The sequence below is a fragment of the Bufo bufo genome, chromosome 1 (genome assembly GCF_905171765.1).
Source record: "Bufo bufo chromosome 1, aBufBuf1.1, whole genome shotgun sequence".
In the NCBI taxonomy this organism is placed as follows: domain Eukaryota; kingdom Metazoa; phylum Chordata; class Amphibia; order Anura; family Bufonidae; genus Bufo; species Bufo bufo.
Window position 1 is genome coordinate 617,755,853 of NC_053389.1, and position 23,338 is coordinate 617,779,190.

A 23,338-nucleotide genomic window follows, 5' to 3' on the forward strand; every position below is an offset into this window, starting at 1 on the left:
AGACCTTTTCTGACAGAGAGCAGAATTCATGGTTCCATCAGTTATGTCAAGTCATTCAGTTCCTGCAGAAGCAAAGCGACCCCAGACCAACACAATACCACCACGTTTGACAACTTCCTTATGGTGGAATTCAGTGTTTGCTTTTCACCTAATGTCACAGTACCCATATCATCCAACAAGTTCCATATTTTAGTCATCAATCCATAGAATATTATTAAGTCTTGGAAGTCATCTAGATGTTTTTTAGCAAATTCAAGACTAACCTTTGTATTCTTTTTGGTCAACAGTGGTTTGTGCCTTGCAACTCTCCCATGGATGCAATTATTGGCCAGTGTCTTTTGTATTGACCTTAAGGATTACTAACAACACCCTACTAGTTTATAGTTCCTTCCACCCAACCTTAAACAGACACTCTCCTATCACTGCTTTGACACCACCATGGACATACCATCACAAGAAAATAGAAAAAGCTACATTGACATGGTGATGTGACCACAGCCAAGAAAGGACAATAGGCGCCATAAAGGTAAAAGAAATACATCGCACAATTACAGCCACCTTCATAAATAATTATTTTACAGGATGTTGATGAAAACTGGAAAACCCCTTTAACTGAGGAAGTAAGGCCTGCAGTTCTTAGGAAGTTTGTCTGGGCTCTTTTGTCACCTCCTAGAGAAGTCATCGATGCACTTGAGTTTTTTGTTAAAATTTTGCCGGCCGGACACTCCTGGAAGGTTCACCACTATTGAAAATTTTCTTCATTTGTGGATAATGGCTCTTGCTGTGGTTCACTGGACGTGTGATGATCTGAAACATTCAAGTGTGACAAATATGCAAAAATAGTTGGAAATTGGGCAAATACTTTTTCACTGCACTGTATGCCAAAAGAGACGTAAGGAGGTCCTTAGTTTTCAACTGGTTTCAGCACTTACATAATATAATGTATAGCCATGTAACTAATGTAAAATCATGAACTAGAATAAATTATAGTGTCCCAAAAGTACAACATTGCAAATTAACTATTTATTAAATGTGCACAAAAAGAGAGCACAAGTCATGCAGCATAGTAACAGTGACACTGGCACACACATAGTCATGAAGTATGAATGAAGCAACGGAACGCTAAGTGAAAGGTATCTTTACATTGAGGCAAGCAATCTCCACCTTGATAGGTATACATGAGCAAGCCAGACAGCATACATGAATAATACATGAAAAGTAGCATCTTCCACACTATCCAGCAGATTCTCTTTCCTTGTGGGACTACTCAGTTTTCCAAAAATATGTCAGTGTATAGAGTAAAGAGAATATAGGGAGGAGATGGATGTAGCTGCAGATCTGTGAAAAGTCAAAAATGGACAAATAATAAAAAAAAATTTTTTTTCATGAAATCTAACAAACTGACTTAGGCTACTTTCACACTAGCATTAATATTATCCGGTATTGAGATCCGTCGTAGGGTCTCAATACTGCAAAAAAACGCTTCAGTTTTGGCCCTTATTCATTGTCAATGGGGACAAAACTGAACTGAATAGAACGGAGTGCTCCAAAATGCATTTTGTTCCGTTCTCATACCGGTGAGCAAACTGCAGCGTGCTGCGATCTGCTTTCCGCCCTGGAATGTGAAGCAAGATGGATCAGTCATGACCCAAAATACAAGTCAATGGGGACAGATCCGTTTTCTCTGACACAATTTGACACAATAGAAAACTGATCTGTCATCCATTGACTTTCAGTGAAGTTTTTGACGGATCCGTCTTGGCTATGTTAAAGATAATACAACCAGATCCGTTCATAAGGGATGCAGATGGTTGTATTATCAGTAACTGAAGCGTTTTTGCTGAACCCTGCCGGATCCAGCAAAAACTCTAGTGTGAAAGTAGCCTTACAAGACTACACTATAGAAGCAGTTTAATTATCATTGTCAGTGGTGCAACACTCTTCTCATCTAAGATCCACACAGCTTTCGGGGCACAAGTGTCACTAAATCTACACCCCAAAATTTGTACATTTAAAAAGGAATATAATGGAACTTTGTACATTTTATGTGAGATCCCCTTGTATTCAAAAGTATAGTGAACTATGTCACCATTTTTGGCAGTAAATATACAATGCATTCTGAAAGGATCCAGACCCCTTTGCTTTACTGATATATCGTTACATACAGGCACAAAAGTGCTGTCCATTGGATAGAGGCTGTGCTTGGTATCACAGCTCAGCCCTATTCACTTGAATAGGACTAAGTTGTGCCTAAGCCATGTGACCGAAGAACGTGATGTCACTGGCCTCTTCAAAAAGCTGATCAGCGTGGGTACCAGGAGTCGGACCCAGTGAACCGATACTGGTGTCTAGTGTCTCCGCGTACAGCATTAAAATGTATTGCCTCCTTGTAGGCAAAATTTGTCTCACTCGAAATCGTGCAAGACTTCTTTGAATTCAGTAATCACATCTGCGTCTTTAAAGGGAACCTGTCATCAACTTTATGCTGACCTCACTGAGGGCAGCATAAAATAGTGACAGAAATGCTGATTTCAGCGGTGTGTCACTCATGAGCTAATAGTAAGTGGTTACTGAGAACCAGCATCATAATCATTACAGCCCAGGCCTTGAGAAGAGTCAAATCTACCTGAGAAGAGTCATGGTTATTATAATCTCCTGCTCTCTCACCCGTCTGCTGATGATTGGCAGTTCTCTCCTAGAGAGAAAGGGAGAAAACTAGGTAGAAGACTGTCAGCCATCAGCAGGTGGGCAGGAGAGCAGGAATTCATGAGTAACCAGGACTCTTCTCAGGCGGCCATGACTCTTTTCCAGGCCCAGTCTGCAATGATTGTGATGTTGGTTCTCGGCAACCACTTACTTTTAACTTTTAAATTACAGATCGCTGAAATCAACTCACCTGTCTCTACGTTATGCCGTTAGTATGGACAGCATAAAGTTGATGACAGGTTCCCTTTAAAAACATTTTCAAATAGCAATCCAAAGTCGGGTTTGGTACTGGCTGGTACCTTGGTACCAAACCCGACTTGGATTGCTATTTTAAAATGTTTTTAAAGACGCAGATGTGATTACCAAATTAATTCACTGAAGTCTCGCTCAACCTTGGGTGAGACCAATTTTGCCTACACAGAGGTAATACATTATAATGTTGTATGGAGATAGCATTAAAACCAAAGTGTTTGAACAAATCGACTTTGGATCTCTAATCCGAAGGCAAATTCACTCAACACTATGGATGGCCTATACTGAGGATAGGTCATCAGTATAAAACACTTGGAAACCCCCTTTAAAAATTTTAATAAAAATAAGTACATACAGAACCACAAGGGTTCTTCCAAGGATTGGTTGCCAGCAAAACCGAGCATTTGGGGGAGAACAGCCTTAGGGAGGGGGTAAGCACAACAGTTACTTTGATAAAGTGCCATTGTTCTGCAGTGGAGCTGAGAACTTTTCAGAAGGGCAACTATAAGTGCAACACTCTGTCAGTCAGACCTTTACTGTAAAGCAGGCAAAAAAAAAAAAAGCCACACCTCAGTAAAGGGCATGTAGACCTCATGAGGAGACCTTCTGGTTCTATTATTGTACATATGTGTGTAATTTCATTAGGTGTGCAATGCTTGTTGAAGGTGCAGTCGTGGAGGTTGGTTTGGCCAGCTACCATTGCTGATGGGTAGTTTTGATGCCATATTGTGCAGGGAGGAAAGTGTTGTTGCCCTAGCACATCAGAGTGGGTGCAAAGTGCATGATCATGTCAACCACAGGTGAGATGTTGAGAAGCATTTAAAATCAACTCCGTTTTCCCTCCAAGTTAGTTTGCCACATTGCAGGAGTAGCACAGAGCCAATCTGTTGTGTGTAAGAAGGTGCTGCTAAAGCAAGCTTCGAGAGCTGTCTGAGAGCTGAACAAATGAGACAGCTATTGGTTCCTGGAGAGCAAAGTTAGCTGTGTTTCAACCTGACCATGCTGCACCCAGTTTGTTGCTTTCTAAAGTAACATTAAAAGTATGATGCCTCTCTGCAGGAGAAGTTTTTTTCCATTGTCATCTGGTTTGCGAGTAGAAAATTGCTCCTTGCAACCATCCTATGTCCAGCTTTCATTACTGCTGCCATTTCAAATATCCTGCAAGCCACAGGCGTTTTTAGGCACATAAAAGCAAATTTAGAGTTTGCTAAATGTCACTTAAACAACTCTCAGACTCTGAGAAAAAAGATTTTCTGAATGTCGATTGGCATGTCCGGAGAAAACCTAGCACCAATCATGACCACTACTTCTGTCATGAAACATGGTACTTGCAGAAGGCTCCTTGATGAAAAATTGATGTAGAGTGCTCTGGACATTAATAGGTTTGTACCAAGTTCTAAACTTATCCTTGCCCACAGGATATGGGATAAGAGTCTGATTAGTGGGGTTCTGAGCAATGGGACTCCCACAGATCACGAGAACAGGGATCCTGTGTCTTAATGTACTTGCCTTATCTTCTGCAGTTGCACAGTGGTGAATGGAGCACCAGTAAACATGCTCGACCAGCACTCCATTTATACGGGAAGACAAAGAACCACCTTTCTTGTTCCTAATAAAACCCCGCCAATCATCCCCTACAGATACTGCATACGTTTAAAATATGGCATAAACTAATTAAACTAGGTATAAGATTCACTTACCAACAGGAAATGAACATTTCTGGAGCTCTGGAGAGACCTGAAAAGTTATGTAGGCCTCTACATAACTTCGGCGGGTCCACTGCTGCTTCTAAATGTAAGACAGCTTCCTAGCTGTCTTACTTTTTCGACCATCTTATACGCCTAAAACAAGCGTAGAACATGGTAAATGAGACAAGCCTACCACCCCTTCCCCACCCATGTCACGCCCACTTTTTTGGACCTGCCGTGAGCAGGGAAAAGTAGTAGATTGCGGTGCAAAGGACATTCTACGCCAGAAATACGCCTAATATAGGCATATTTCTGCTTAAGAAATGACCGCCTTGGGTTTTATTCTCCTGTCTAGGCTGTCTTCTGTAACATAATGAAGTGTGTGGTAGTCCTGAATGTAGACCCTCCAGGTGTACCTACTAGTAGAGTACTGCATCCATTTTGAATGGATTGTACCTCTGAAATCAAGAGGTACCGCACTGGTTTTATCATTTATTTTATTTAGTCAAGTCATTTAACCACTTCAGAGCTGAACCCGGACATACCCATGATTTTACCCAGGCAGCCTCCGCCTGGCAGCCCGAAGGAGAGCCCAGTTCATCACCGGAACTCCACAAAATGCCTTTGTCCTGCGCGATTTAGCACAGGGCAAAGAAGAGCATGAACTGCTCTGATGCTCTTGTCAGGGGGGCTGCCTGGTCTAAATTCTGAGTATGTCCGGGTTCAGCTCTGAACCCGGACAACCCATTTAACAAAGTACCAAGTAAAAGACTGAGGGCCAGATTTATCATTAGCTAAAGTCAAAATAATGGAGTGAAAAAGTCGCAAATTTTTGAGCAATCTCTAAAACTGTGCAAAAAGTCTATAAAAGTCGCAAACTTTTATTGGCTCTGCGCTATGCTCGGCAGTTTTCTGAAAGTGGGCGTGTTTTATTCTGTAAATGAATCTCTAGACAGATTTTCTATTGCAACAATTTAAAAAGTCGCAAAAAATTGCGCAATTTCACTCCAGTGAGGACCATGCTTATCTTGTGCGAATTTTTTATAGAACATGCGACTTTTTTATAAATACGCGCGACTTTTGTAAAGCCGCTTACTGAAGGATAAACTGTTACCGTCAAACCACATTTATCACAGTATTAAAGGACCATTAATAAATCTGAGTTAGCCAAAAGTGACTTTGGACATATGTAAAAGTGGAGTAAGATGTAAGTGTAATGATAAATCTGGCCCTGAATATTTAACAACATTTTGATACCTTAGTACCCTTTTTGATTATGGGGTACACTTACACGTTTTCATATTATATGCATAATTGTCTCTTTAATCTAATAACTATGAAATAAGAGCACTATCTCATTCAGTATTCTGTTTTCTTATTTTTAACAGATGTTTTACCAAGCAAGAAAAGGAATTACAAGATAAGTAAATGTTAACAACAATTAAAGTCACTATGTGATTTTAATTTGTGTGAAAATCTGTGCGTCCCTAAGCTGAATATTAATAAAAGAACTGAATTATTTACACAGTTGAGTTACATTACTATGACCACCAGCCGATATGCTGAGTAACCGCCGTGTGCAGCATGGACAGCAGCTATACCGGCTGGGAGTGACTCAGTGAGATCCTGGTAGGTTATCCCAGGTATGTGGAGCCATGCTGACTGCAGTGCATCTCACAGCTGCTAAAGGGTGAGTGAGGGAGGATCCATAGAGCGAATACGAAGATCAAGGTGGTTCTACAGCTCAACTGGGTTCAAGTCTGGGGAATTAGGAAGCAAGGGTAGTACTTGGAAGTCTTGTTCATGATCTTCCAACCAATGCTGGACATTTTCAACCATGTGACATGTCCCATCTGCCCCAGGAAAGAAAATCAGCATGAATGGATATACGTAATCTTCAAGGATAAATTCATATCCAAAGGTTAAGAGTGCCTTCCTCATGGATGAGTGGGCCTAGAGAATGCCATGAAAACATTCCCCAGACCATAACACTGCCACCACCAGCTTTTGTTTTTCCAGGAAAGGTCACAGGGTATTTGTTCTCTGATGTTTCTCACCTGAAATGCCAACATTCATCCATTCGATGAAGCAGAAACCGTGACTCATGGGAGAAAACAACCCTCTGCCAATCAGCGAAGATCCAATTCTGACACTGCCGCAAAAAATTGAAGCCTTTTCTGCCGATGCAACTTCATTAACAGAAGTGCAAAGACCATCCATCTGCTTCAGAGCCTCATATGCAGTAGGGTTCACTGAACTGCTGTTTAAGACACACGTCTGGTTGCCCCCTGGTTCATTTTGGCAATGAGCTTCTCCACTGTAGCGTGTCGATCCGCTCTCAAACACCTTCATAGCTAAAATTCACCTCTCACATTAATGGCACATGGCTCTCTGCAGTTTCCACCTCTCTTATTTGCAAAGGTGCCATTTGTCCACTCCCCACAGCAGCACAAACAGTTCACAAACCACCCAGTTTCAGATATACTGCCACCCTTGGCCTGAAAGCTAATAAACATCACTTTTTGCAACTATGAGAAATCACCTCTATGCAGGCAGCCCATTGCAGACCTTATATACCCACCAAGCCAGCTCACCTCAAGTGACTTCCTTCATGAGCTGCTGACATTTAAAGTAGGAAGTGGTCATAATAATGTGACTCAACTGTTTTTATAACGTATATTCATGCTACACTATTTCTCTCTGTAGCAGGCTGATGTTAGTCTACAGGAACTTCTTTTTTATAATAATATTTTAATTATTTTCAAATACAAAATTACGACCTAGCTAGAACCATAACACAGAAAAAGCGGATAAATACACGAAACTCTCCCCAACCCTCAACCCTTCCCAACTCTATAGGAACTCTAGTAGGTACACAGCAGATGACAGCCGGTGCGGACTAACTTAAAAAAAAAGAAGAAGCTGACACTCCATTGGTTACAGAGCACCAGCATCTTGTGGGTCCTCAGTCCACCCAATTAGGTTCATTGTGGCCCTGGGTTCGAATCTGACCAAGGACAGCATCTGCATGGAGTTTGTATGTTCTCCCCGTGTTTGTGTGGGTTTCCTCTTGGTACTCTGATTATCTCCTACACTCCAAAGACACACTTAGATTGTGAGCCCTATTGGGGACAGCCTGATGCAAAGTCTGTGAAGCGCTGCAGGATATAGTAGTACTATATAACACTTAGATTGGGAGCCCTATTGGGGACAGCCCGATGCAAAGTCTGTAAAGCGCTGCGGAATATAGTAGTGCTATATACAGTGCCTTGCAAAAGTATTTACCCCCTTAACTTTTTTGTATTTTGTTACATTGCAGCCTTAAGTTCAATGTTTTGTTAATATGAATTTTATGTGATGGTTTAGAACATAAGCCGTACGCTCCATAGAGTTGGGATTTATGGCAGAGTGGCCAGAAGAAAGCCATTACTTTCAGCTAAAAACAAAAAGGCACGTTGTGAGTTTGCGAAAAGGCATGTGGGAGACTCCCAAAATGTATGGAGGAAGGTGCTCTTGAACTTTTCGGCCATCAAAGAAAACGCTATGTCTAGTGCAAACCCAACACATCACATCACCCAAAGAACACCATCCCCACAGTGAAACAAGGTGGTAGCAGCATCATGCTGTGGGGATGTTTTTCAGCAGCCGGGACTGGGAAACTGGTCAGAGTTGAGGGAAAGATGAATGGTGCTTGTGGCGAAACCAACCTCGCCACTGGGTTTTGGAGGGGCCTGGCTGCTGGCCTCTTGCCCCAGGATTATGGGCCCCCTCATCAGCCAGGCCTCATTTGTTCACAAAGGACTTGAACTAACTTGAACTCCTGGTCTAATTCGTGCCATTTTGGGATGTTAAATGTCTGTGTATTGAAAAGGGTTGTGACATTGTATGTTTAAATGGTGATTTCTGTTCTGTTGTCCCCACATGTGTATTGGTGATTTCCCTTTGTCTTGAGAGATAATTGGATTACTCCTCGGGTGTCTACAGGGCAGAGAGGAGGAAACCATGATGCATTGTGGGGATGTATTGTCTCTGTGTATCCTGAATTGCTACATATCTGTCCTGTGTTGCAGTCTCCCTTCTGGTCCCCTAGGGGCGTGAACGATTGGTTGCTGTACTTACATTGTATGTGTTGTAACATATTGATTGGTTGTATTTCAAAACCCTGTGGGCGGACCTGTATTTTCAACAACTGTAATAAAAACCAGGCTAAGTGTGCCAGCACCTCAGACCACTGCTTGACCCTCAACACGGAGCCTTGTCTCGTTATTGGGGGGATCCACTGTCTGCTGTTAGAGACTGATTGCCAGGAGTGTAAGCTGATTCCTGTTCGTCTGCTAGCAGCTATTCGTGAGGTCCCAGTTTGGAGTGCTATTTTGTATCCAGTTCGGGAGTTTGGTGTTCTGCAGTAGCTGTGCCTGTCTCTCAGAAAGGGGCATATCGCCTAAACGGATTTTAACCCCTTGTCTGCTGAAACGGTCCGTTACAGTGCTAAATACAGGGATATTCTTGAGCAAATCCTGTACCACTCTGTGCGTGATTTGAGACTATGACAGAGGTTCACCTTCTAGCAGGACAATGACCCCAAACACACTGCTAAAGCAATTGAGTGGTTTAAGGGGAAACATGTAAATGTGTTAGAATGGCCTAGTCAAAGCCGGGATCTCAATCCAATAGAAAATCTGTGGTCAGACTTAAAGATTGCTGCTCACAAGCGCAAACCATCCAAGTTGAAGGAGCTGGAGCAGTTTTGCAAGGAGGGATGGGCAAAAATCCCAGTGGTAAGATGTGGCAAGCTAATAGAGACTTATCCAAAGCGACTTGGAGCTGTGATTGCTGCAAAAGGTGGCTCTACAAAGTGTTGACTTTAGGGGGGTGAATAGTTATGCACATTGACTTTTTCTGTTATTTTGTCCTATTTGTGTTTGCTTATCAATAAAAAAAATATATATATCTTCAAAGTTGTGGGCATGTTCTGTAAATTAAATGATGCAAATCCTCAAACAACCCATGTTTATTCCAGGTTGTGAGGCACCAAAACACGAAAATAGTCAAGGGGGGTGAATACTTTTGCAAGGCACTGTAAGTGCATAAAATAAATCTGAAGGTGGTGCAGTGGTGACTTGTTCTACATGAATACTAATACATAGATGTTAAATCAGAATTGCTCACCGTCTCAGATTTTTCATCAAGGAGGCTCCCAGAAGGTCAGGAAAGTCTCCCACAAAGCTCTGCATCTGTTCAGCTGCAGAATGAGTGATCTGGTGACTGTATTTACTAAGCTCTCCAATAATATCTTCCAAGCCACAAGAACTGAGCTGCAGAGCTGTCAGAACAATGCTTGCAGATGTTTATTTTAATGGCAGCCTGTATTCTGCTGACCGGTGTGGGTGTTCACACAAGAAACTAGAACCCCCACCCCCATAGTTAAAAAGAGCATTATATAAAAAATATTATATTCAAATGTTATGTATGCAGTTTAATATTATATTCTTATATTCTGCCTTAAAACTTGGTGTATTACTTTAGGCCTCATGAATACTTCACAGGCATGTACATAGATTTCTGCAAGCATCTGTCCTATGGGGCTATGGCCGTACCATGCTCTATCATGGGCCATATGGACAGAGTTAATCTACACTTGAAGCATTGCTTCTAGGGTCCTAAGCTCCCCATGCAACAGTACAAAGGACCACATACACTCATATGTGCATGGGTAAGACTCCATGCAAAATTGTGCCATCATACAGACATGTGCAGGGGGGCATTACATAGACTTCGGCATGCATCTGTACTATGGGACTACAAAATAGTGGCATCACACAGACGTGCACAAGGCCTTCCGCTTGGTTTTCAAGTCAAGACATAAAATAATTGATATCTTCTAAATAAAAACATAGCAGTTCCAAGCCCATGGTAAAATGAAGACATAAAATGTCCAATGTGTGCTCCACAGATTTAGCATCAGCTGCTGTCTACCTAGTGTGAGGGAATGAATATATTGGGATTTATCTTTCACAAGACTTCAGCTTTACTGAATGTGTCACTGTTCTCTGCCAGTGGTGGGAAATATAAGATTTTAGTTGTTTCTGCTACCGCTGAGGCGTTATGGTTGATCCCAGAGACTAGCGCTGTCACAAGTAGGAAACAGACAACGTGCATATATACGGTATGTTGATGGCCGGGTGTCGTAATCCCTTTTACATCCTCCTACATCTGTATCTATATAGTCTTAATAGCTAAAGGATTAGGGCAAAAGAGGTTTTGCCAGCCGTTTATAAAAAATAAAAAATAAAAACAGTCGGGGAAAAAAAAAAAAAGTATATGATTTCAAGGGCGCATCCTGAAGTAGAGGCTGAGTTATTTAAGGCAATCACATGATTCGATGTGATCCACAGAGCCGCCTTTGAAGGGATGCATGTATGGAAGAGGGAATATGGCAGAGCTAGCTAGCATCATCTTTGCTTTTGGCACATTTCATTTCTAGAAGGAGAAAGTCATTATGTTTGTCTATGACTTTTGTAACAGCTTTGCCATTAGCTATTTCACCATTCTCCATAAGCACACATAGATGATGTGAGGCTTATAGTATATGCATACATAAACATATAATTGCACATGTACATGATACAACACACGCACATACATACACGCATGCACACACTCTTTCGTGGTGGATTTATTTATATACATTAGTCTATGTGCTGCTAATCCGTCTCCCTCTTCTCTTGCTGTCTTCCTCATTCCCTCCCTTTTTCTCTTCCCCCTCCTTTCTCTCCTGCTTTCTCTCTCCTCCTGTCTCTCTCCCCTCCTGAACCTGGTTACATAACAGACCAGCTTTTCCAAATCCTGCATTTCAGTCACCCAAATCCCTCTGGCTTAAATTCTCCCCCTGCAGAAAGAGAATCAGCCAGGAATCTCAGCAGAATGCCGCTTGCTGAATTCCCTCTCAAACATTGCCCATATTAAATCTCTTCTTTAGTGCAGTCTGTAGCCCCTGATATTGCATCAGCCATCTTTAAAATTGTTGTTAATATAGCAATACTCTATATGCAGGTGGCCCTTACTGCTGGGCACTACATAGACGCCAGCATTGTCCTTCTCTGCTATTTCTTTGCAGTTCAAAAAAAAAGGTATAATTTAAGAACTCTATGAAATGTAGTTTGGAAAACAGATGCATTGTCTGAAAGCAAAAGAGTTCACAAAATCCGTAATGTCTCCGAGCAGCAGAAGAATATTCTCCAAACACTCAGGACTTTTTTTTTTCTACCATTATATGAATGCATCGATGTTGCTTTGCTTTTACACGTCACGGCAGCGGCCTTTGCACACGTGCTAATGTTTACTCTGCTTGACAGATGGAGTCCATCATTCCGTATGCTTAATTATCTAGCTGCATTAAGATTTTCTGTCTAATTCCAAGATATTTATGCCTGCTGAGCAGAGGAAGAATGACACATCAGAGGTATTTGCCTCCTCTTACACTGCAGAAACATAAAAGTGCAAGCGCCACATGTAGCTGAAACGTAAGACCATGCACTTGTTCTCCATCCATGGACGAAGGGGGGAAAAACAAATATTCAACGGATTCCCAAGATCAGTGCTAGAGACCTTTCATTACACACTTACAGCACATAATGTGCTCTTCTACCTTTATACATATTTATGATTTCCTTCAAAACCCCAGCAAGTCCCCTTGAAAGTTTCAGCAGCAAAGAACTAGCATATGGTCATGAGATAGATTTGTTGCACAAGTTTGGCTCCGGAAATTCTCTTCCATACATGTGAATGGGGTTTCTGAAGCCTATGCATGCTACTATTCGCATTTAAAGGCTTGTTCTAACACATCCCTCTCGATGATTGGATAGTATTAAGACACTTGTAAGGGTAGGATTAGACATGGTGGCAGATGGATGGTTGAGATAGGACCATGATGCATGAAACAGCATGGTCATTAACAATTAGCAACTGATTAATAATCAATTTATAATAATCTATATTAAAAAAGCTGTAGCTTGCATGGTCTGCAGATACTGGCTGCATCACGGCTGCTTCTCAACTTCCCGCCAGCCATAAAATCTAGTCCTACCATAACTGAAAAGATCCGCTGATTGACTGGGATGGGATCACGTACTTAGCAGTCCAATAAAGGAAAAGACTGGCTGACTGGTCTAGTGGGAAGTACTTCTTCGTACATACTGTATCTTTGAGCAGCTCCTTCAGCAGGAACTTGAGAGATGGAGATGTTTAGGGAGTACAGTACCCCTATGTGAACCAATAAAAAAAAAACTTGACACTATGAAAATGCTATCCAATCTACAGGCAGCATGTAATAGAGCAGGAGGAGCTGAGCAGATTGATATATCATTTGTGGGAAAACATTTAAAGGAGTTTTCCAGGAGGTTTATACTGATGACCTATCCTCAGGAATAGGTCACCAGTATCTGATCAGTGGGGGTCCGACACCCGGGACTTCCAACGATTAACTGTTTGAGAAGGCAGTCTCTCAGTTGCGCCGTGGCCTTCTCCAGCTTTTCCTAGGCAATGTGATGTCACGTTCATCAGTTACATGGCCTAGGCGCAGCTCAGCCCCATTGAATGGGGCTGAGCGTGATACGAAGCACATCTGCTATACAATGTACAACGCTGTTCTTGGTGACTGAGAGAAGGTTGTGGCATTACTGCGAGCGTCGCTACCTTCTTAAACAGCTGGGGTCCCGGGTGTCGGACTCCAACCGTTTAGATACTAATGACCTAACCAGAGGTCATTAGTATCTAAGGGGAAAACCCCTTTAAGTAAAACTTGTAATTTATTGATATCTACTTTTTCCAGTGGGTGGTTTCACTCAATGATCGCCAGCCTTTCTTGTATAAGCATGGACACATACATAGTTGTCAATCATTGATCAGGACTGCTCACTGGACTGGGAATAGAAAGAATAAATGTCAATAAATTGCTGCTCTGCAAACTGTAGCTGGCAGATAGGACTGCGAGTTCAGTGTGACAGGCTCCCTTTAAATAGGATGGATCCTCTTTAAAGGCAACATTTGTAATATTTGTTAATCAGCCAAATTTTACTCTTTGAAGTAAAGGTTGTTTTGTTTTTTTAGAGTATTACTATTCTCTGTATTGTCCAGACATATGGTAGCCATAATTCCTGCTGACCGTTGCGTTGTACTCTCTATAAAATCTTCAGTGAAGAGCCTTCCGTGTCTCCTAGGAATTCAGTATAAAGATCCTTGTGGCAAAGCACTTATCACAGTCAGGGGGCAATAAGTTGGGGGCAGGTGTACTAATCCTATATAGCAAGGGTGGGAATCGGTTGGTTCTCTCCAGATCTCCCAAAACGGTTGGTAAAACAAAAGCTGGTTCCCAGAACCAGGGAGAAGAGGGATACAGTTCTGATCCCCCAATCCTGCAGTCAACTGTATCCATGTTCTTAGGATATGGATGCAGTTGAGCATGACAGTGACACGAATGGGTACAAAGGACCCCTTCTGAGCTCCCTGCTTTACCGTTTAGTGCTTTCTGTGTGACACAGGCAAGGCACCTGCACCATTCGGCAGGGGCTTGGCCAGAATAGTCCTGACCTGCATTTCAAGAAGACAGCACAGGAACAGGGGCACAATATGTAGCAAAAATTGTCAGAGGGCGCTATATCTGGCAGAAATGTTGTCAGGGGCACAATATTTGACAGAAATAGACCCCTTTCGCACGGGCGAGTTTTCCGCGCGGGTGCAATGCGTGAGGTGAACGCATTGCACCCGCACTGATTTCGGACCCATTCACTTCAATGGGGCTGTGCAGATGAGCGGGGATTTTCACGCATCACTTGTGCGTTGCGTGAAAATTGCAGCATGTTCTATATTCTGCGTCTTTCACGCAACACAGGCCCCATAGAAATTAAGCATCTGCAATTTTCAAGCATGGTTGCTAGGGATGAGCATCCCCGGACCCCATTAAAGTCTATTCACTGTATTATTTTCCCTTATAACATTGTTAGAAGGAAAAATAATAGCATTCTTAATACAGAATGCTTAGTAAAATGTGCCTTGAGGGGTTAAAAAATAGAAAAATTATCTCACCTCATCCACTTGATCGCGCAGCCGGCATCGTCTTCTTTCTTATTCTTTCAGGACCTGCAAAAGGACCTTTGATGATGTAATCATGCTCACCACGTGGTGAGCGCGGTGACGCCAGCACAGGTCCTTCTGAATGAAGATAGAAGATCCTTCTATCTTCATTCAGCAGGACCTGCCCTGATGTCACCACGCTCACCACATGGTGAGCGCGATTAGGTCATCAAAGGTCCTTTTGCAGGTCCTGAAGGAAGAAGAAAGAAGACGATGCCGGCTGCGCGATCAAGTGGATGAAGAGAGTTAATTCTTTTTATTTTTTAACCCCTCAAGGCACATTTTACTAAGCATTCTGTATTGAGAATGCTATTATTTTCCCTTATAACAATATTATAATGGAAAATAATAAAATCTACACAACACCGAACCCAAACCCGAACTTCAGTGAAGAAATTTGGGTCTGGGTACCACATTCAGTTTTTTATCACGTGCCTGCAAAATGCATTGCACTCTCGCGGAAAAAACTGAACAACGCAACGCAATCGCAGTCAAAACTGATTGAAATTGCGTGCACACTCGCGCAGGTTTCCCGCAATGCACCCGGGACGCCCGTGTGAAAGAGGCCTATCTCTGAGACTTTCAGAGAGTGATATGTGTGCTACTGTAAGTGGCATGTTTTTCAATAGGGTAGGCTGTGGCAGTAATACTGTATATGACAATATATTGATGTAGCGGTAATTATATTCAGGGGGCACAGTGTGTGGCACGGTGAAGAGTTTGTGCTGATATAGGAGTAGGAAACAGCAGCAAGCCAGCAAACATTATTATATGAACACATCTGGAAGAAAACTCTGCAGCGATGAGTTATGTTCAGAAGTCATTATGATGGTCTGGTCCAGATGGAGAAGGAAAGGGAAGTGGATGACTCCGTTCAGAGGAGACATCACTTGTGAGTGACTAAAGATAAATGTATTCCTCCTCTGACTGCGTCTCATCAGTGCTGCATTTCTTTGTGCATATTTTTTGTAGTTCCCGTATTATTATATAGCAAATCTGGAATACTGGAATACTTATATTTATTCTTTAAAGGGCATCTGTCAGCAAATTTGTACCTATGAAACTGGCTGACCTGTTACATGTGCACTTGGCAGCTGAAGGCATCAGTGTTGGTCCCATGTTCATATGTGCCTGTATTGCTGAGAAAAATTATGCTTTAATATATTCAAATGAGCCTCTAGGAGCAAGGGGGGCGTTGTCATTACTCCTAGAGGCTCAGCTCTCTCTGCATCTGCCACACACTCTGCACTTTGATTGACAGGGCCAGGCAGTAAAAACATAATGCTTGGCCATGTCAATCAAAGTGGAGAGGGCGCAGAAGTTTCAGAGAGAGCCGAGCCTCGAGATGTAATGGTAACGCCCCTGTTGCTCCTAGAGGCTCATTTGCATATATAACTATTTAATTCTTCTCAGCAATGTGGGAACATATGAACATGGGACCAACACAGATGCCTTCAGATGCCAAGCAGGTTAGCCAGTGTTATAGGTACAAATCTGCTGACAGATTCCCTTTAAGCTAGGCATAATTCTACACAGCATGCTACACCGAGGGGTGGGCGATATCAAAAATATTCAAACGATAACGATATTAAGAAATTTAACGCGATAACGATATATATCGCGATAAATACCCATTTAAAAAAGAAAAACCACAAGGAGACATTATACTGTGTGGGGCAGCCACAAGGAGACATTATACTGTATGGGGGCCACAAGGTGACATTATACTGTATGGGGGCCACAAGGTGACATTATACTATGTGGGGGCCTCAAGAAAACATTATACTGTATGGGACAGCCACAAGGTGACATTATACTGTATGGGGGCCACAAGGTGACATTATACTGTGTGGGGGCCACAAGGAGACATTATACTGTATGGGGCAGCCACAAGGTGACATTATACTGTGTGGGGGCCACAAGGTGACATTATACTGTGTGGGGCAGCCACAAGGTGACATTATACTGTATAGGGGCAGCCACAAGAAGATGTTATACTGTATGGGGGCCAAAGGGAGACGTTATACTGTATGGGGGCAGCCATAATGAGACGTTACACTGTATGGGGGCAGCCACAAGGAGACAATATACTGTTTGGGGCAGCCACAAGGAGACATTATGCTGTATGGGGCAGCCATGAGGAAACGTTATACTGTATGGGGGCAGCCAAAAGGAGACATTATATTGTATGAGGGCAGCCACAAGGAGACGTTATACTGTATGGGGGCAGCCACAAGGAGACGTTATACTGTATGGGGGCAGCCACAAGGAGACATTATACTGTATAGGGGCAGCCACAAGGAGCTAGTTCAATGTTCTTTAATCCACCAAATGTTCAGCTGCTGAACATTTGGTGGATTAAAGAACATTGAACTAGCTTCTGGAGTGCCGTGACCTTTTTCATCTTCACTGGTAATTTGGGGGTCTCTGAGGCCGAGACCTGACGCCACGAGCACCGCCGCAAAGTTTTTCTGAATGTTTTCAAGTAAGTGGTGCTGTCCTACCATCCATTTTTTGTTTGACAGCCACAAGGAAACATTATACTGTATGGGGGAAGCCACAAGGAGACATTATACTGTATAGGGGCAGCCACAAGGAGACATTATACTGTATAGGGGCAGCCACAAGGAGACATTATACAGTACGGGGGCAGCCACAAGGAGACATTATACTGTATGTGGCAGCCACAAGGTGACGTTATACTGTATAGAGGCAGCTACAAGGAGACGTTATACTGTATGGGGGCAGCCACAAGGAGACGTTACACTGTATGGGGGCAGCCACAAGGAGACGTTATACTGTTTGGGGCAGCCACAAGGAGACATTATGCTGTATGGGGCAGCCACGAGGAAACGTTATACTGTATGGGGGCAGCCATAAGGAGACATTATACTGTATGGGGGCAGCCACAAGGAGACGTTATACTGTATGGGGGCAGCCACAAGGAGACGTTATACTGTATGGGGGCAGCCACAAGGAGACATTATACTGTATAGGGCAGCCACGAGGAGACGTTATACTGTATGGGGACAGCCACAAGGAGACATTATACTGTATGGGGGCAGCCACAAGGAGACATTATACTGTACGGGGGCAGTCAAAAGGAGACATTATACTGTATAGAGGCAGCCACAAGGAGACATTATACTGTATAGGGGCAGCCACAAGGAGACATTATACTGTATGGGGGCAGCCACAAGGAGACATTATACTGTATAGGGGCAGCCACAAGGAGACATTATACTGTACTGGGGCAGTCACAAGGAGACGTTATACTCTATGGGGGCAGCCACAAGGTGACATTATACTGTGTGGGGCAGCCACAAGGAGACTTTATACTGTATGGGGGCAGCCACAAGGAGACGTTATACTGTATGGGGGCAGCCACAAGGAGACATTATACTGTATAGGGGCAGCCACAAGGAGACATTATACTGTACGGGGCCACAAGGAGACATTATACTGTATGGGGGCAGCCACAAGGAGACATTATACTGTATAGGGGCAGCCACAAGGAGACATTATACTGTACGGGGGCAGTCAAAAGGAGACATTATACTGTATAGGGGCAGCCACAAGGAGACATTATACTGTATAGGGGCAGCCACAAGGAGACATTATACTGTATGGGGGCAGCCACAAGGAGACATTATACTGTATAGGGGCAGCCACAAGGAGACATTATACTGTACTGGGGCAGTCACAAGGAGACGTTATACTCTATGGGGGCAGCCACAAGGTGACATTATACTGTGTGGGGCAGCCACAAGGAGACTTTATACTGTATGGGGGCAGCCACAAGGTGACGTTATACTGTATAGAGGCAGCTACAAGGAGACGTTACACTGTATGGGGGCAGCCACAAGGAGACGTTATACTGTATGGGGGCAGCCACAAGGAGACATTATACTGTATAGGGCAGCCACGAAGAGACGTTATACTGTATGGGGGCAGCTACAAGGTGACATTATACTGTATGGGGGCAGCCACAAGGAGACATTATACTGTATAGGGGCAGCCACAAGGAGACATTATACTGTACGGGGCAGTCACAAGGAGACGTTATACTGTATGGGGGCAGCCACAAGGTGACATTATACTGTGTGGGGCAGCCACAAGGAGACATTATACTGTATGGGGGCAGCCACAAGGTGACGTTATACTGTATAGAGGCAGCTACAAGGAGACGTTATACTGTATGGGGGCAGCCACAAGGAGACGTTATACTGTATGGGGGGCAGCCACAAGGAGACGTTATACTGAATGGGGGCAGCCACAAGGTGACGTTATACTGTATAGAGGCAGCCACAAGGAGACGTTATACTGTGTGGGGCAGCCACAAGGAGACATTATACTGTATGGGGGCAGCCACAAGGTGACGTTATACTGTATAGAGGCAGCTACTGTGTTTAAGGTCTCGTCTCTCCCGCCTGGCTGTTGTGCTCGCTGTTATCCGATTCCGATGTTGTTGGGCGGAGACATGAATATGGGGAGCTAGGAGGAGCCGGGGGGGGGGGGGGGGGTGCTGCAGGCAGTAATGTGGTTGTGAGTACTGTTATGCAGGATGAACACAGATTTAGAAGCTGTCAGCGCTCGTGACTGTTTCTAATATGTTACAAAATACAGCGGTTATTAGGAAACAGCGATATCGCCATATCGCTGTTTCTTAATACCGCGGTATATCGCTGACACCGGTTTACCGCTCAACCCTAGCTACACCCCACACACTCATCTTTGTCAGCCAGGTACGGAACCTGATGTTAAAAATTGTAATCCCATTCCTGCTGTAAAAGGGGTAAACTTAGGCAGGCGGTCCAGATATGTACCAATTCATGATATATTTGGTTTGTCTAACTTTATACCAACTATTGGTTGGCTTGCTTTGAGACAGAACTTTGATGCAATTTTGGCACTAAATGTTGCATATTGGGCCATGGCCCTTTCCTGTGAATCCATGCCCTTTTCAGGCTAGGCGCAGATAATTTCTTTAAACTCAGATGTGCCAAACTGCACTACAATTTGGCACAATTTACAGTCTCAGAGCACATGCACTTTTACAAACTATATAGCCACCCTCTTAATAATATGCAGGATGAATGGGTTAAGCATCATATTTTTCCTTTTGCCACGAGAAGACAAGCGTTCTCTGAAAGCTGGAGCTGATTTATACATTATTTATAGGAATAATTAAACTTGCAGGCTTATTTTTCCCACTATGCATGGCACATCCCTTCAACTCTTCTTTCTAGACTGGAAAGACATATCTGAAACAACAGAGAGGAGTGAATCTACTTCTACACCAGAGGATGGCACAAAGCTGAAAACATCATTTGTAAGCCGGGAACATATTTATTGAGGGATGGAGAGGACAATTATTTCTTATGAATATATGATTAGAGTCAGTAGTTTGGACAATGAGGGATTCACTTAACTCCTCCAGTCTCTCCTTATCTAATTGGTGCTATATATATATATATATATATATATATATATGTGACAATCCCTAAACCGCAGATGGTCTTTACAAATTACCCACACATTACAATGTCGCTACTCATTTAGCTACAGACATGCAGCTTTTTAGGAGTATGCCAATAGTGTCAAAATCATCTTTTTTTAATGAGCTGCATCAAAGAGAAAGCAATTTGCATCAAAAAGAGTGCATGTGAGTCACAGATATACTAAGTGAAATGTGGGAGTATATTTGATTAAAACATTGATGCAAAGGCTAACGTAAGTGGTATGTGCTGGCATTGCTGCACCACGCTACCCACGTAACTGACAGGAACTTATGTAATAATTTATTATACAAACTATTCCACCTCCTTATACTACAGTGTACAGGAGAGAGGGCAACGAACAGCAGCAGCAACAACAGGCAAATGGTCCCAACCTATTGGGCCTACAGAATGCTCTATTTTAGTACAGCATTTATTCATGTAGACATACTTTTACTATGAAAAATGTATCATGTTTCAATATACTAGGGTACAGCCACATGGTCAAGTTTCTGCATGCAGTTTTGGGAACCAAAACCAGCAGAGAATATGAAAAAGAGTAGAAGCAGTATCTGTCTATTATAAATTCTCTCCTTTCATGATCCACTCCTGATTTTGGCTTCCAAAACTGTATGCAGAAACCTGACCATGTGGCAGTACCATTACAAAGAACTACACTTTTACTGCCATCAGTGGACCTCAAGTGAGGAGTATAGTCCCCTATTAAAAATGATCAAGTCATTCTGCCAAGTTTTTGAACAGTGTAAGTCTATAAATTTCATCCCTGTTCTGGTATTTCTTCAACCAGGATGCGGAACCTCACAGTTCATTGAAGTATTCAATTTCTTTCAAGAAAAGCTCAACATGAACACTGAATAGGACAGCTACCATAAATGCAATGACAACCTTCAGAACATACATGTACAATATAGCCAGTATCAAAATATAAAAGAAACAAGTGAACGGGACTCTCACCTTTACATCAGATGCCCTAATGACAAAATGAGAGCGTGCCACCTATGCGTTCTACTTTATCACCCTTCAAGGCCATTTTGAATCAAAAGAGGTCATATGACACACTCCTGGGTCCATGACATCTTAGAGCCCTATATGTAAGAAGTCAGGAGTGCTTCTTCTGTCTGACTGATTGATTGAAGGATCATTTAGTGTGTTCAATCTCGTTAGTTCAGCTTATGGAGGAGAAATGTAAAAGGAGCCAGTCCCGTTAAGAGGCTCCTTGAACTGACTAGAGGCAAAAATATGTTATTCAAAGTACTTCCATGCTTCAGAAGTTCTTGGCTTAAGTTGGCCATACACATACATAGATTAATGTTGCAAAACATGCCATTTTCATTACGACAACCTAACTATATGTGTATGGGGGGGGGGGGGGGGGTCTCCTGACTCTCCCGTAAAAGCAGATGTCAGATAAGGATTGGGAAGTTAGATTTCAACAGGCTCAATCCTTTTGTTCTCATGGAGATAAACCACCACTAGAAGTCTCTGATACTGGTTTCCTCCCCTCTTCCTACTGAGAATGCAGTAGGCCAAGCTGAACATACTTCTGCATGCTGGGGACTGGGAGATATAGCGGTAGGATGTACAATAAATAAAAATATGAAAAGTGTGGGGTGCATTTTTATTCAGCCCCATGTACCCCTAATTAAAATCCAGTGTGATCAATTGCCTTCAGAAGTCCCCTAATTAGTCAACAGAGTCCATCTGTGTGTAATTTATTTTCAGGATAACTACAGCTGTTCTGTTAGAACATTAGTGATAAAACAGCATCATGAAAACCGAGGAACACACCAGCCAGGTCAGGGATAAAGTTGTGGAGAAGAGTAAAGCAGGGTTAGTTTTTTAAAAATATTCCAAGCTCTGAACATCTCAGAGAGCACTGTTCAATCCATCATCCGAAAATGGAACGAGTATGGCACAACTGCAAACCTACCAAGACATGGCTGCTCACCTACACTGACAGCCCAGACAAGGAGAGTACTAATTAGAGTAGCAGCCAAGAGCCCTATGGTCACTCTGGAAGAGCTGCAGAGATCCACAGCTCAGGTAGGAGAATGTGTCCACAGGATAGCTATTATTCGTGTACTCCACAAATTTGGCCTTTATGGAAGAGTGGCAAGAAGAAAGCAATTTTTGAAAGTAAGCCATAAGAAGTCCCATTTGAAGTTTGCGAAAATCCCTGTAATAGACACAGCAAACATGTGGAAGAAGGTGCTCTGGTCAGATGAGACCTAAGATATATTTTTTGGCCTAAATGCAAAACGCTATGTGTGGCAGAAAACTAACACTGCACATCACTATGAACACACAATCCCCACCATGAAACATGGCGGTGGAAGCATCATCCTGTGGGGATGCTTTTCTTCAGCAGCGACAGGGGAGCTGGTCAGAGTTGATAAGAAGATGAAAGCAGCTAAATACAGGGCAATTCTGGAGGTAAACCTGCTATAGAGCTATGATGGAATGGTTTAGCTCAAAGCATACTCATGTGTTAGAATGATCCAGTCAAAGTCCAGACCTAAATCCCTAGAAAATTGTTGTCCACAGAAGCTCTCCATCCAATCTGACTTGAGTTATTTCACAAAGAAGAATGGGCAAAAGTTTCAGCCTCCAGATGTGAAAAGCTGGTGGAGACATACCCAAAAAGACTTGGAGCTGTAACTGCAGCGAAAGGTGGCCCTTTGACTCATGTATGCCACACTTTTCAGAATTTTATTTATTAAAAAATGTGAAAACCACGTGTCATTTTCTTTTCACTTCGCACATACTTGACAGTTTATGTTGGTCTATCACATAAAATCCCAATAAAATATATTTAAGTTTGTGGATGTAACGTGAAAAAATGTGGAAAAGTTTTAATACCTTTTTAAGGCACCATATATGTATGCCTTTCAGTTAAAAACAAAAACAAATAAAGACACCTTTATATGGCCCGATGGAGCAAATGATTGTCAGGAAAGAAGTGTTCCTTCCTCGCAATCACCTGCTCATCAATAGAGGAGACCACTACATTTATATGCAGTGATCTCCTCCTCAGTATGGAGA

General features: G+C 42.7%; 1 protein-coding gene and 1 long non-coding RNA gene across 2 annotated transcripts in view; one reads left to right on the forward strand and one right to left on the reverse strand.

Annotated features, from left to right (window-relative positions):
- Positions 1-23,338, reverse strand: part of RORA (RAR related orphan receptor A) — a 520,597-nt gene that overhangs the window by 492,222 nt on the left and 5,037 nt on the right. The window lies entirely within an intron of this gene.
- LOC120985669 lies at positions 7,274-22,355 on the forward strand. Its single transcript, XR_005775568.1, has 3 exons — positions 7,274-7,284; positions 21,528-21,537; positions 22,171-22,355. It is a non-coding gene; the product is annotated as an uncharacterized LOC120985669 (long non-coding RNA).